Consider the following 12983-nt stretch of genomic DNA (forward strand, 5'->3'; position numbering starts at 1 on the left):
CAAGAATTTACAGGAACTGGAGGCTTTTTGCCAAGAGGAATGGGCAGCTTTACCATCTGAGAAGATAAAGAGCCTCACTCACAAATACCACAAAAGACTTTAAGCTGTCATTGATGTTAAAGGGAGCAATATAGGGTATTAAGGACTTGGGTATGTAAACTTTTGATCTTTTTTGAACTTTTTTGTTTCGATACTGCACTGTTTATACGTTTTATGACGAGTGGTGAGCAACAGGAGGCGAGAGACGTTGGAGGGTCCTTGGCCAGCAGCTGGGAATATACGAGCTCGGCGCTCGTGGGTTGAGGCTTGCGCTCATTGGTTACAAGTGAGTGCAACCCCCTCTCTCCCCCTCATCCTGCCTTTCCTCCTGTGTTCTTAAACATCAAACGGTATCACACCATATGCTGTTTATCTTGTCTTTCTCTGCATATCACATACCGCACCTGTGAGCTACACCATCTGCTGCATTTTTTGGATTTTACCATCTACTGGGCTTCAAATATATATGCTGTATACCTTACAGCTGTAAGGTAAGGGGCCTGCGGACACGGAGGTGTTCCCACTGAAGATCACTCCCCTTCTTTCACTTATACCATTGTTTCTTTGGATTGTCACTCAGAAGTGTCACATTTGGTGGCGGGACTTTTTTTCAAATTTTATTCGCCATTATATATATATATTTTTTGTCATGCTGAGTTCCTTCTCATGTTTTTGATCTACTTGCTAGTTGCTAAGTGGTTTGGTTTTTTACAACACTTATCACCGGGACTATTATATATATAATCATTTATGCATTTGTTTATTCATGCACCCAGTGTGTTGATTTTTTTTCACTCACACATTTCACATATTGTAATTATCACCTTTGTTATTTTATGTTGGCTTGGTTGCCTTTTATATTCATGTGCACTGTTCATTGTTATGTCATGTAATTCATCTTCCTTGTTGCTTCATGTCAGCATTTTTTCTTTATACACCATTTAGTGGTATTCTCATTGTGTTGATTATATGCACATGTAAGCGTTTTCTCCCTTATTCTCGGTTTATTGACTTTCTATTGTTTTTTAGGTCACCTGGCATGTTTGTCACATGCACTTTAGTTTAGTCCCCTCCCCTTTCCCTTCATCCCCTTCCTTTCACAGCGCAACTACCATCCCCCTATTATTTAAATTGGGCCCAAAGTGTCAATATTTTGTGTGGCCACCATTATTCTCCAGCACTGCTTTAACCCTCTTGGGCATGGAGTTCACCAGAGCTTCACAGGTTGCCACTGGAGTCCTCTTCCACTCCTCCATGACGACATCACGGAGCTGGTGGATGGATGTTAGAGACCTTGCTCTCCTCCACCTTCTGTTTGAGCATGCCCCACAGATGCTTAATAGGGTTTAGGTCTGGAGACATGCTTGGCCAGTCGATCACCTTTACCCTCAGCTTCTTTAGCAAGGCAGTGGTCGTCTTGGAGATGTGTTTGGGGTTATCATGTTGGAATACTGCCCTGCGGCCCAGTCTCTGAAGGGAGGGGATCATGCTCTGCTTCAGTATGTCACAGTACATGTTGGCATTCATGGTTCCCTCAATGAACTGTAGCTCCCCAGTGCCGGCAGCACTCATGCAGCCCAGACCATGAATCTCCCAGCACCATGCTTGACTGTAGGCAACACACACTTGTCTTTGTACTCCTCTGTTGCCGCCACACACGCTTGACACCATCTGAACCAAATACGTTTATCTTGGTCTCTTCAGACCACAAGACATGTTTTCAGTAATCTATGTCCTTAGTTTGCTTGTCTTCAGCAAACTGTTTGCGGACTTTCTTGTGCATCATCTTTAGAAGAGGCTTCCTTCTGGGATGACAGCCATGCAGACCAATTTGATGCAGTGTGCGGTGTATGGTCTGAGAACTGACAGGCTGACCCCCCACCCCTTCAACCTCTGCAGCAATGCTGGCAGCACTCCTATGTTTATTTCCCAAAGACAACCTCTGGATATGACGCTGAGCACATGCACTCAAATTCTTTGGTCGACCATGGCGAGGCCTGTTCTGAGTGGAACCTGACCTGTTAAACTGCTGTATGGTCTTGGCCACCGTGCTGCAGCTCAGTTTCAGGGTCTTGGCAATCTCCTTATAGCCTAGGCCATCTTTGCGTAGAGCAACAATTCTTTTTTTCAGATCCTCAGAGAGTTCTTTGCCATGAGGTACCATGTTGAACTTCCAGTGACCAGTATGAGAGAGTGAGAGCCATAACACCAAATTCAACACACCTGCTCCTCATTCACACCTGAGACCTTGTAACACTAACGAGTCACATGACACTGGGGTGGGAAAATGGCTAATTGAGATACTGTGATACCCCTTTATAAAGCAACATACTTATCTTGTAGATGTCCCAAGAAATGTGAAAACGTTTGGCACCTGTGGACAGACTCGTATTCCATGGTAGATGATCAGACCTTATTGGATCATTCTAGTTAGATCTCCTGAAAATCTATTTGGCGCTGTAGGGAGCTGAGGTCTATACCTAGGATATGTGAGCGGTTGTGTAAGCCCAGAAGTAAATGTACCAATACTTTCAATTTACTACTTCTATAGCATCCAGTTTTGGTAGCTAGGAGGGAGAGAAGGTCCTCAGAGAAACGTTATTCCTTATCACAATCCTACTGTCATGGTTATGCAGTAATGTTTGTCTGTCAGCTTACCTCTCCATATGTTCAGCTTAAGAGGCCAGCCACTCTCACCTGGCTGCTTAGGTAATCTCTCCTCAAAGCATGGCTCCACCCCAGCCCCTATCAGGGAACTCTATATTAACCTGTGCACTGCAAGCCAGCCCAGCTGATCAATATTGTGTTTTTGGCTTCCATGTGCTACTTGCTCTGTGTTCTACGTCTGATTCCAGTTACCGATCTTGGCTTGTTCTTGACAATCCTTACCTGCTTGCTGCCCTGACCTTTGGCTGTCTCCTGACTATCCTTTGTTGTCGCAGTCTGCTGCTTCCTCTCTACCTCCCTGTAGACTACCAGGAGCTGGGAGGCCCTAGGGGTTGCGACCTGGAGCCAGACTGCAGCTAAATCCATCCCCACCACTAGGGGCCTCTGGTGAACACCCGCTGGCTCTTCTGCGTCCTGGGAAATCTCATGCTCTGACTCCCAGTGTCATCCGTGTTGGTAGTACAGAGTACCTGCTCTCCTGTATCACCTAGAGCTCCATCTGCAGCAGTCAGCCATAGGGTCCAGTACCTTGCGGTGCACGCCAGACATCAACGGGGTGCATTTGTCACCTGGACTCAGGTGACCTGACACTTACCCTATGTAACCTTAGCGGTGTGTGTTTGGAGTTTAGAGAATTATGGAGAGTTGTAATTTTAAGTTGTGAGTTGTACTCTGTTATGCACATGGCTATGTGCACCAATCAGCCAGGGAATGCCCAAACGGCTCTGTTTTGTACTTTTAAACCATAAACTTTTTCAATAAAGAGAATTTTCAAAAAAAAAAAATAATTCACCCAGCTGTTTTTCACACCCATACTGATACAGTAGCTTGACTTTTGATTGAAAGGTGTGATAATCCAAATGGTTTTAGCAGGTGTCTCCAGTTACGCGAGGCACCTGCAACACAGGCTCTTCTGTCCGTTCACTCCAAAACACAATGTAGAAAATTCTGCATAAAAGAAGTCTGACCCAGGGCAGCAATGATAAATCTGCTTTAATGGAAGGATTTGTTTCACGCTCAAGTGCCTGGTGTGAAAGCTTCTTTTGAGGTAAGCAGGCAATGAAGTAGCTCTGTTTAATTGCATCCCGGCAAATCAATATTTCTTTATTACACGTCCAATGGCTATTTATGAAATCTGAACTTTCTGCTTGAGAGATATTAAATAGAACCTAAAGTGTATCCCCCGCAAGGACATTCAGATTTTCTATAGCTTTAGAGCTTTATCCCTCCTTTGATTAGCAAGTGTTCTTCTTCGTCGTCCCTGCCCTGCTGGTCTTTTAAAGATGGGTTTTCATGTTCAGAGGAAGATGAGAAGTTTCATAGAAATTGATAGAGATGTTCCTCAGATTATGTTGTCTTTAGGTTATGAAATTCCAAGTTCATGCAAAAAGTCTGGGACCTTCACATGCACATGTGAATAAGTAAAAGCAGTGACTCTTCCTTAATTAAACAGGATGCATGGGGGGGGGGGGGATCTCTGCTGCCAGTTATTGAATTAAAGTGGAAGTCCGGTCAAAATCTAAGCTTAAAGTGGATGTAAACCCAATGTCATCCTTTCTAAACTACTGCCATAGGGGTTATCTATAAGGATATACATGCCTCCTGCATGTATCTTTACCTGTCAAATGTCTCCCCTCTGTCTATTATGAGACCCGAAAAACTGCATATTCTGTGGGTGGGTCTGTTGTCTGGAGCTCGGTGGGTGGAGTCGTGATGTCAGTAGACTCCCCGCCCACCTCTACACTCCCCTTGTCAATATGCATTTTCTCCTGTGTATTTCTTACACTGAACTTCTGCTATGATCTCTAACATCCAGTGAAAAGACAGGAAAGTAACCACATGACTTCAGCATGCCAAATCATGGTGAGGTGTGGAACAGCCAATCCTTGCAGAGCTGCTGAAGAAAGGAGTGTGGGAGGGAATTAAAAAATAATGCATGTCTTAGGCTAGTGCATGAGATATGTAAATCACCTGTCACTCACAGCAAGGGGGAGGATTTGACAAAGTTTTTCTCTGTTTGTCAAGTTTTATCTCACTGAACAATAAAAGAGGATTGCTCAGAGATGGATTAACTCTTTGTGGCAAGACTGGGCTCAAATGATAGGAAATCTTATACTCTACATTATGACATCAAAAAAAAAAAATTTGGGTTTACTTTACTTTAAAACTACTCCCACCCCCATTTTTAAGCCTATTCTAACTACCCTGTAAAGGAAAGATGTCTATTCTTACTTAATCTAAGGGCTCTTTGGTCCAGTCACATGATCGTGTCCCAGTACTGGCTTTTGTGTAGAGGAGGGTCAGCCAACAACAGATGCCCATGGTAAGTCTATGGGTGACATCATTGCCCAGGCCCTGCAGCCATTGTGGGTGCTCTATCCTCTTCACTGAAGCAGGCCACTTTGGAGATCATGTGACTGGACCAGGATACCCTCAGATTAGGTAAGTATAGACATCTTTTATTTTACAGGGTAGTTAGCATAGAGCTTGTGGAAGGGTGGGCTTAAGCTTAATTAGCAAGCTTTTGACTGGACTTCTACTTTAAGGCAGTAGGGCTTTAAAACTGACATTTAAGTAGATGGGTGAGTTCCTTTTTAACATGTTAATGCTTATATGAGATTTAAAGGCATGGTAAACATTCCTACGTGCACTATAAGTTTTTCACCTACATACGATTTGCATTGACCATGTAGCTTCATGGTGTCATTTGTTGCTCTGTATGAACAGCCTATAGCAGGGGTCTTCAAACTATGGCCCTCCGGTTGTTCAAGAACTACAATTCCCATCATGCCTAGTCATGTCTGTGAATGTCAGAGTTTTACAATGCCTCATGGGACGTGTAGTTCCGCAACAGCTGGAGGGCCGTCGTTTGGAGATCCCTGGCCTATAGTATAGTAAATCATCACATTCCTGTTTTAGAAGTTTCTCTTCCTGTTGAAGCATGAAGCATGTGGCATGGCACTGCTCAAGTTATTGCATGACCTCAGGCTAGTGCTCTGCAGGTGAGAGCCTTACGGTAAATAAATCTAATACATACACAAATAGGCAAAGCATTCACAGACACTCAGGGCTAGTTCACACCAGCTGGTCGCATTGTGTGGATTGCCTTGTACTGCTCTGCACTGGAAAAAGTACTACACGCAGTACTTCATTTTAGCACACACTGCCCCCACACCCCGGTAATGCAGTGGTGTCAACCGGACACACCGGAGACTGGAGAGGGGCGTGGCCTGGTTGGAGTCCAGGTTGAGGTTGTCACTCCATTCACTGAAGCAGGACACCATAGATGTGCTACTTCCAGGGGTCACCCTTCCTTTCTTGAACCTTTGCAGGAGCCAGGACGGGCTCCATCCCCTGTCAGCACTCTAGCAGCAGCTGCGGATGCATACCCCCTCACTATCGAGCCTGAGCGGTCCACACACTTTTCCTATGTCACACCAGAGACTGCCTTGTCATGCAGTGGGACTGAGTTGGGCAGCTTTTCTGCATCTCTTATGAATGTACCTTTAAATAGCTCACTTGCAGTTTGGACATCACACATTGTGTTTTCATCACATTAGCACTCCCACATTTGTGATAAAACACAGACTAGGCATGCATTGAATGCTGTGTGACCTTAAAGGGGTTGTAAAGGTTCATGTTTTTTCACCTTAATGCCTCCTATGCATTAAGGTGAAAAAACATTCGGCGATTGCAGGCCCCCCAGCCCCCCGTTTACTTACCTGAGCCCTCAAAAGTCCTACGTCGAGAACGTGCTTGATGTCGGCCTGGTCTTCTCGCCTGTTCTTGGCTCTTTATTGGATAGATTGATAGCAGCGCAGCCATTGGCTCGCGCTGCTGTCAATCAAATTCAATGACGCGAGGGCCGGGGGGCGTGGCCGAGTCCTGTAGTCGGCAGGTTATGGACACCGGATACAGGACTCGGGAGCGCTCCCGCGAGCTAACCCCCTGGGAGAGCACTTCCCAGAGGGGGTTAGCTTTAGCAGGGAGGAGTCGAGACAGCCGCCGTGGGACCCCAGAACAGCAGGATCGGGGCCACTCTGTGCAAAACGAACTGCACAGTGGAGGTAAGAATAACATGTTATTTTTTTTTTTTTTAAATCGAACCTTTACAACCACTTTAAACAGGAAGTTGTCTTCTCCCCTTGGCATATAGGAATACGCCAAAGGTGCCAAATGTGGCAAGGGGGGGGGGGCAAATAAGTGGAGCTTCCCCTTTTGGGTGGAGCTCCGATTTAACAATCTTCAGAAAAATGTAAGGGTAGATTCACGTCTAGTAAGATGGGCCTGCATTAGGTGAATATTCTAGCACAGTCCCAGTGCAGGACAAGGAAAAATGCCCTGTCTATGGTGTAGCCAGTTCATACCATTGCATTATGATGGTGTTCAGGTGGTGCACAGGATCAAATGGTATAAAGTGCACTACCCCTACTTGGCAGGGGTTTTTATCTTCTAACATTACCTCCCTGTCCATTTTACTAAGTCTGTAATATAATTTAGATCCTCCTTTTTATATCCCTTATCTACACACCTATTTGTTAGTACTTTTTGCTTGTACTTCGTAGTCTTTTATATACGTGCAGTTCCGCCTAGTTCTCATATATTGTCCTTTGGGAATGCCCCTCACCCATTTAGGGAGATGACAGCTGTTTGTGGGAATATACCCATTTCTATCCGTATCTTTGTGGGAATATACCCATTTCTATCCGTATCTTTGTAAAAGGTTTTGGTAATTAATAAATTGTTTTCAACGGTAATGCTAAGGTCCAAAAAGTTCACCTTACTTCTATCCCTATTTGCCCTGAATCTTATACCGTACTGGTTGTCAGTGGCGTTGCTAGGGGATGGCTTTTGGGGCTATAGCCCCGAATCTGGAGCCCAAAGCCCCGAGTCTCTGCAGGGGTCCCCAAGGGGAGGGGAGGCTCTCTGGGGACCCTGATTTAAGTGGGGGGCTCTCTGGGGACCCTGATGTAAGGGGGGTTCTCTGGGGACCCTGATATAAGGGGGTTCTCTGGGGAACCTGATGTAAGTGGGGGGCTCTCTGGGTATACTTACACACACACACGTATATTGCTGTACATACATGTGTATGCCCGCCCAAGCGTATGACGTTCTTTACTATGCTGCTATGGGCTCTAGCCCCAGATCTTTTGTAGACCTAGCAATGCCCCTGCTGGTTGTTATTTATGTTTTTCAAAAAATCATCAAGTTCCTCATCTGTTCCCTCCCAAATTATCAGGATATCGTCTATGAACCTCTTAAAAATCTTCAGCTGTGGTCACCTACCGTCAAATCCCCTCTTTTTCCCACTTATTTAAACAAATGTTTGCCACACTAGGGGATACGGGATCAGTGCACCTTTATGGTAATACACACCAGCCACCACTGCACTGCAATGTAGCGGCTGGTGTGATTGTACCCTTAATTAGTTTTCTCCTTTCTACCGGATCACCCCTGAACCCCTCACCCTGCATGGCCAAGAATCCTTGAGTACTCCTTCTGTCTCTTGGGATCACAACCCAAATAATGGGGACATGTACCTAACTTCCAGGACTCATCCCTGGCATCCACAACAAAGACATTTGAAAGTGTGCATTGCCTTTCAGCAATTGCGTTTTTGCTCTACTTTACAATATAATTGACCTAAAACCATTATGGTTCAATTTTAAAAGATTACAGTTCCTCATTGATAGCAAGGAAGGAACATCTATATCACTAAGGGACAGTTTGTAAATCTGCACTGTCACTTTGTTAGCAATAGTGATGACCCCTATAGTATTCTTCAGGACCATTTTGCAGCCGAACAAGCAAAATCCAAGACAGCTCTCAATCCAGACGAATGTCTCTTCTGTGAATTTCATCCTATCTATAAATCTTCATTCCTCCCTGCTGGTTAGGGCTTGTTCATAAATCCACGGTTGTTTTTGCTGCTGACAACTCGCAGTTGGCCACCGTTAGGCCCAGATATTCCAAAATAATAACATCACACCGAGACTAATAACTGTTTTCAGGCAGTCTTGTCAATGCATCAAAACATTATCTGCTGGAGGTGCCGCTATAGTTTGGGTGAGAAGATTTACACCGGAGTTAGAAGACGTATTCGGCCTATTATTCTGAGCAGGAAAGCCATCTCCTTCAGCGAACTTCTGTTTTCGTGTCAGCCTGGTTAATGAGCAAAGAACAGCGTGTTTCTGTTTTTGAGAAATAAAAGCTAAAATACGTCAGATCAGTAAGCTAAAGTATAAAGGAACAGCTCTGATAGCAAGTCAGTAAAAAGCAAAGTTTAAATAAAATATTTGGCAGGCTTTAAAGCTTTCAACTGGTAGCACAGAGCTACTGTATATTAACCGCTTCAGCCCCGGAAGATTTTAGCACTTTTTGCGATTTGGCACTGCGTCAATTTAACTGACAATTGCACGGTCGTGCGACATTGCACCCAAACAAAATTGACATCCTTTTTTTTCCCACAAATAGAGCTTTGTTTTGGTGGTATTTGATCACCTCTGCGATTTTTATTTTTTGCGCTATAAGCAAAAATGAGCGACAATTTTGAAAAAAAAGCAATATCTTTTACTGTTTGCTATGATAAATATCCCCCAAAAATATATAAAAAAAATAATTTTTCCTCAGTTTTGGCCGATATGTATTCTTCTACATATTTTTGGTAAAAAAAATCGCAATAAGCGTATATTGATTGGTTTGCGCAAAAGTTATAGCGTCTACAAAATAGGGGATAGTTTTATGGCATTTTTATTATTATTATTTTTTTTTTACTAGTAATGGCGGCGATCTGCGATTTTTATCGGGACTGCGACATTTATGGCGGACACTTCGGACACTTTTGACACTATTTTGGGACCACTGCCATTTATACAGCGATCAGTGCTATAAAACTGCAATGATTACTGTTTAAATGACACTGGCAGTGAAGGGGTTAACCACTAGGGGGCGATGAAGGGGTTAAGTGTGTCCTAGGGAGTGATTATAACTGTTGGGGGATGGGCTTAAACTCACATGACAGCGATCACTGTGCCCGATGACAGGGAGCAGTGATCTCTGTCATGTCACAAGGCAGAATGGGGAAATGCCTTGTTTACATAGTCACTTCCCCGTTCTGCGGCTCCGTGACACGATCACCGGGAGATCGGCAGACATTGAATCCGCCGGTCCCCCAGGCATGGTCACCCTGTATGCGGTGAGCCTGCGCGCGCCCGCTAGCCCCGCCACTTAAAGGGGACGTACAGGTTTGCCCATTTGCCCACCGCTGCCATTGTGCCCATGTATATCGGCGTGTGGCGGTCGGCAAGTGATTAACAAGCTTGTGGGGATGGATACATATCTGGTTGTATTCTATTCATATAATTATTAGGAGCTGTAGTTTTTGCAGTGTTGACTGCCTTGGTTCAATTCCAGTATATTCCCTGATTAGGGGATTTTACATTTAAAGTAGAACTAAAAGCAAAACGTTTTCCTAGTGCCTCCATGGCAGCATACCATATGCATACTGACATGGATAGGCACCAGGAAAGGAAAATTACGGAAAGGTAAGTATTCAATTTTCCGTTTTCCAGGTGCCTCCATCGCAGTATACATTTGGCATGCTGTCACGGATAGGCAAAAGGAGAGGAAAATTACAGAAAGGTAAGTATTACATTTTATTTATTTTTCCATTTTGGATAGAGTAATGGAGGGTTATAACCTCTATTGAGTTGTTTTGCCATCTGTGTCCCATTGGGGTGATTTCTTTCCTGTCCTAAAACCAAAACAGTAAGTACGAGGAAATCCCTCCAAAGTCAGGGAATCCCTGGTTGTCACTAGAACTAGTGTCCCAACTGGAAGAGTTCCCCCAAAATGTGGTCTTAAAGCAGCACCATCTTTAATGTGATGCAATTTTAGGGTGTGCCCCCCAAGTCTTTGTCTGTTATATAGGTACTGACCAGACCCCTTGGGATGGAGCACCCAATCATCCCCCACCAGTACTTCTAATCAGTGTCCACCTGAGTTATAGGAGGAGTCCTTTTAGTTCTCCCATAAAGAGGAGTGTATTTCTCCTATGGTTGAGAAGTGGGATCTTTTATTCTATGAATATTGTAAGACTCACTGAAAATGGGGTACTTTGACGCAGTAGTGGGCTTAAGCACCTATGGCCATACCTAATTGGAGCATGGGTGCATTGACCAGCTAAAATGCACCCTAACCCCAGATAAACAAGACAGGAAATAAAAGCTTAGTTTTCCCAAAGAAGCCTTGGATAACTTAAAAACCATACATGGTTATACATTTTACAGTCTCTATTAAAAAGTTGGTTGGAAATACACTTTAAAGTAGATGGAAAGCCACCTTCTACTCAAGTGCCCATATAGTACCTAACAGATCCCTTTGCACTCTCCTATGTCTATTAATTCTAAAAATGATCCACTTGCCTACCAGCCGCTGTTATACTGTGGCAAGGTGGCACGATCCCGCAATTTGCCGTAGCTGTACGTCGGCTCAGGAACTCGCTTTTTCACCTAGATCATGGTGTCCTGCTGCACACAACTTTACCGTGAGCATCCATGTGATGGAACTTTAGCCGGCTTAACAGTGAGTCTATGCTCCCCCCCTGGAGCACATCACAGTTTGGGGCTTTAAATCCTTCCATTGGGGAACTCACTGCTTTGCCAAGTTAGGGGGGGGAGTAATTGTCTGGAGCCAATGGCAATTGTGCTGCTCTGAATATTTTCAGGGCAAGATCCCAGATACCAGAGGTGAACGGCTTTCTCCTTATCACCCTCCCCAGCAACCCTAGAACAGTCACAATTATTCACTATACGCGGTGTGTCTAGGACAGATCACTTTTGTCAGATCGATGCTTGTGTGGGCGACCTCCCTGCATGCCAATGGAACTGGCTGCGATCGGATGGACTAACTAATATGACCCCTGACATCGGATCCATGCAGTTTACCTTTAATTATCTGTGTATCCGCAATAACAATGCTCAAAATATTAAGTTGACTGTGTTTGTTTAATCGGCATCTTTCCAACTTGGACATTATCTGGATGATGACATTGGCTCAGCTATGATTTTCCATTAGCCTGCATGTTCATATCTAGATCCCTATTGATCCATCTGGCAATAGGGGGACTAATTATTCCTACATTCCTTGATCTAGATGTGCTTTTTCATCTTAGCTCCATTTTCAGCAATGTACATTCCTATGGCCAATTAATTAGGATTCATTTACTCATTACCCAGATGAGATGCCTCGGGTTATGTCCATTACCCGTTACTACCTATCATCTCTCCATAGTACTTCTTAAATACATATTTTACATACATAAAATAATAAATTAAATAAATTAAATTAATTTAATTTAATAAATTTAATAAATAAATTTAATAAATTAAATTAAAAAAAAAATTAAATACATAGCTCTATATTTGAGCTAGGAAACATGGTTGGTGGTTTATGAGTGTACAGTATGTGGCCATTTATTTGCTACATTGGTTATACCTTGTTGCTTTTGAGTCCGGACTCTGCTTTTTTTTTTTTTACCTGCAAGGCATAGTTATAATGTGCTAATATGACGAAATGATGACGAAACGCATCAGAGCATGACCACACAGCTACCTACGCCGTCTGATCAGTTTTCTTCTCAACCCGGGAACTCTGCTCTACGAGAAATCATCAGAGTGGTGGGAAATAGACATGCGAGTGAGATGGGGAGTCGTTGCAATATTACATGTTTGTTTGAATTTTAAGATTTGTAAGTGCGCATTTGTAAGGGGGGATTTTAATCATCAAATACATTTTATTGTATTGCGCTATGTGTACATTTCTCTTGCTTGTCACAAGCAATACCTAGATGGAGGGATGCAGTGCCTGCTAAAAGGAATTGATTAATACAAGCAAATGACCTTGATCTATCTGGTAAGTTCATTACCTTAGGGGGTTTCTCACGCGCGGTGTGGTGACGGGATTCAGATCCCATATGAACTCTATTTAATGGACTTATGATATATGTATTGGAATTGGCATACAATTTCTACAGTTTTTGATTTTCCAGCTATGTTAAAGCTTCACTGTAGCATATTTTGAAACTTGTGGGGGGTTTTTACGAAAGGCAAATCCACTTTGCACTATAAGTGCAAACTACAAGTTCAAAGTGCACTTGAAATTGCACTGAGCGCACTTGGAAGTACAGTCGCTGTAGATCCGAGGGGGACATGCAAGAGGAATTAAAAAAAAACAGCATTTTAGCTTGCACATGATTGGATGATAAAATCAGCAGAGCT

This window comes from Aquarana catesbeiana, linkage group LG06, assembly GCF_042186555.1.
Source record: "Aquarana catesbeiana isolate 2022-GZ linkage group LG06, ASM4218655v1, whole genome shotgun sequence".
Taxonomy (NCBI): domain Eukaryota; kingdom Metazoa; phylum Chordata; class Amphibia; order Anura; family Ranidae; genus Aquarana; species Aquarana catesbeiana.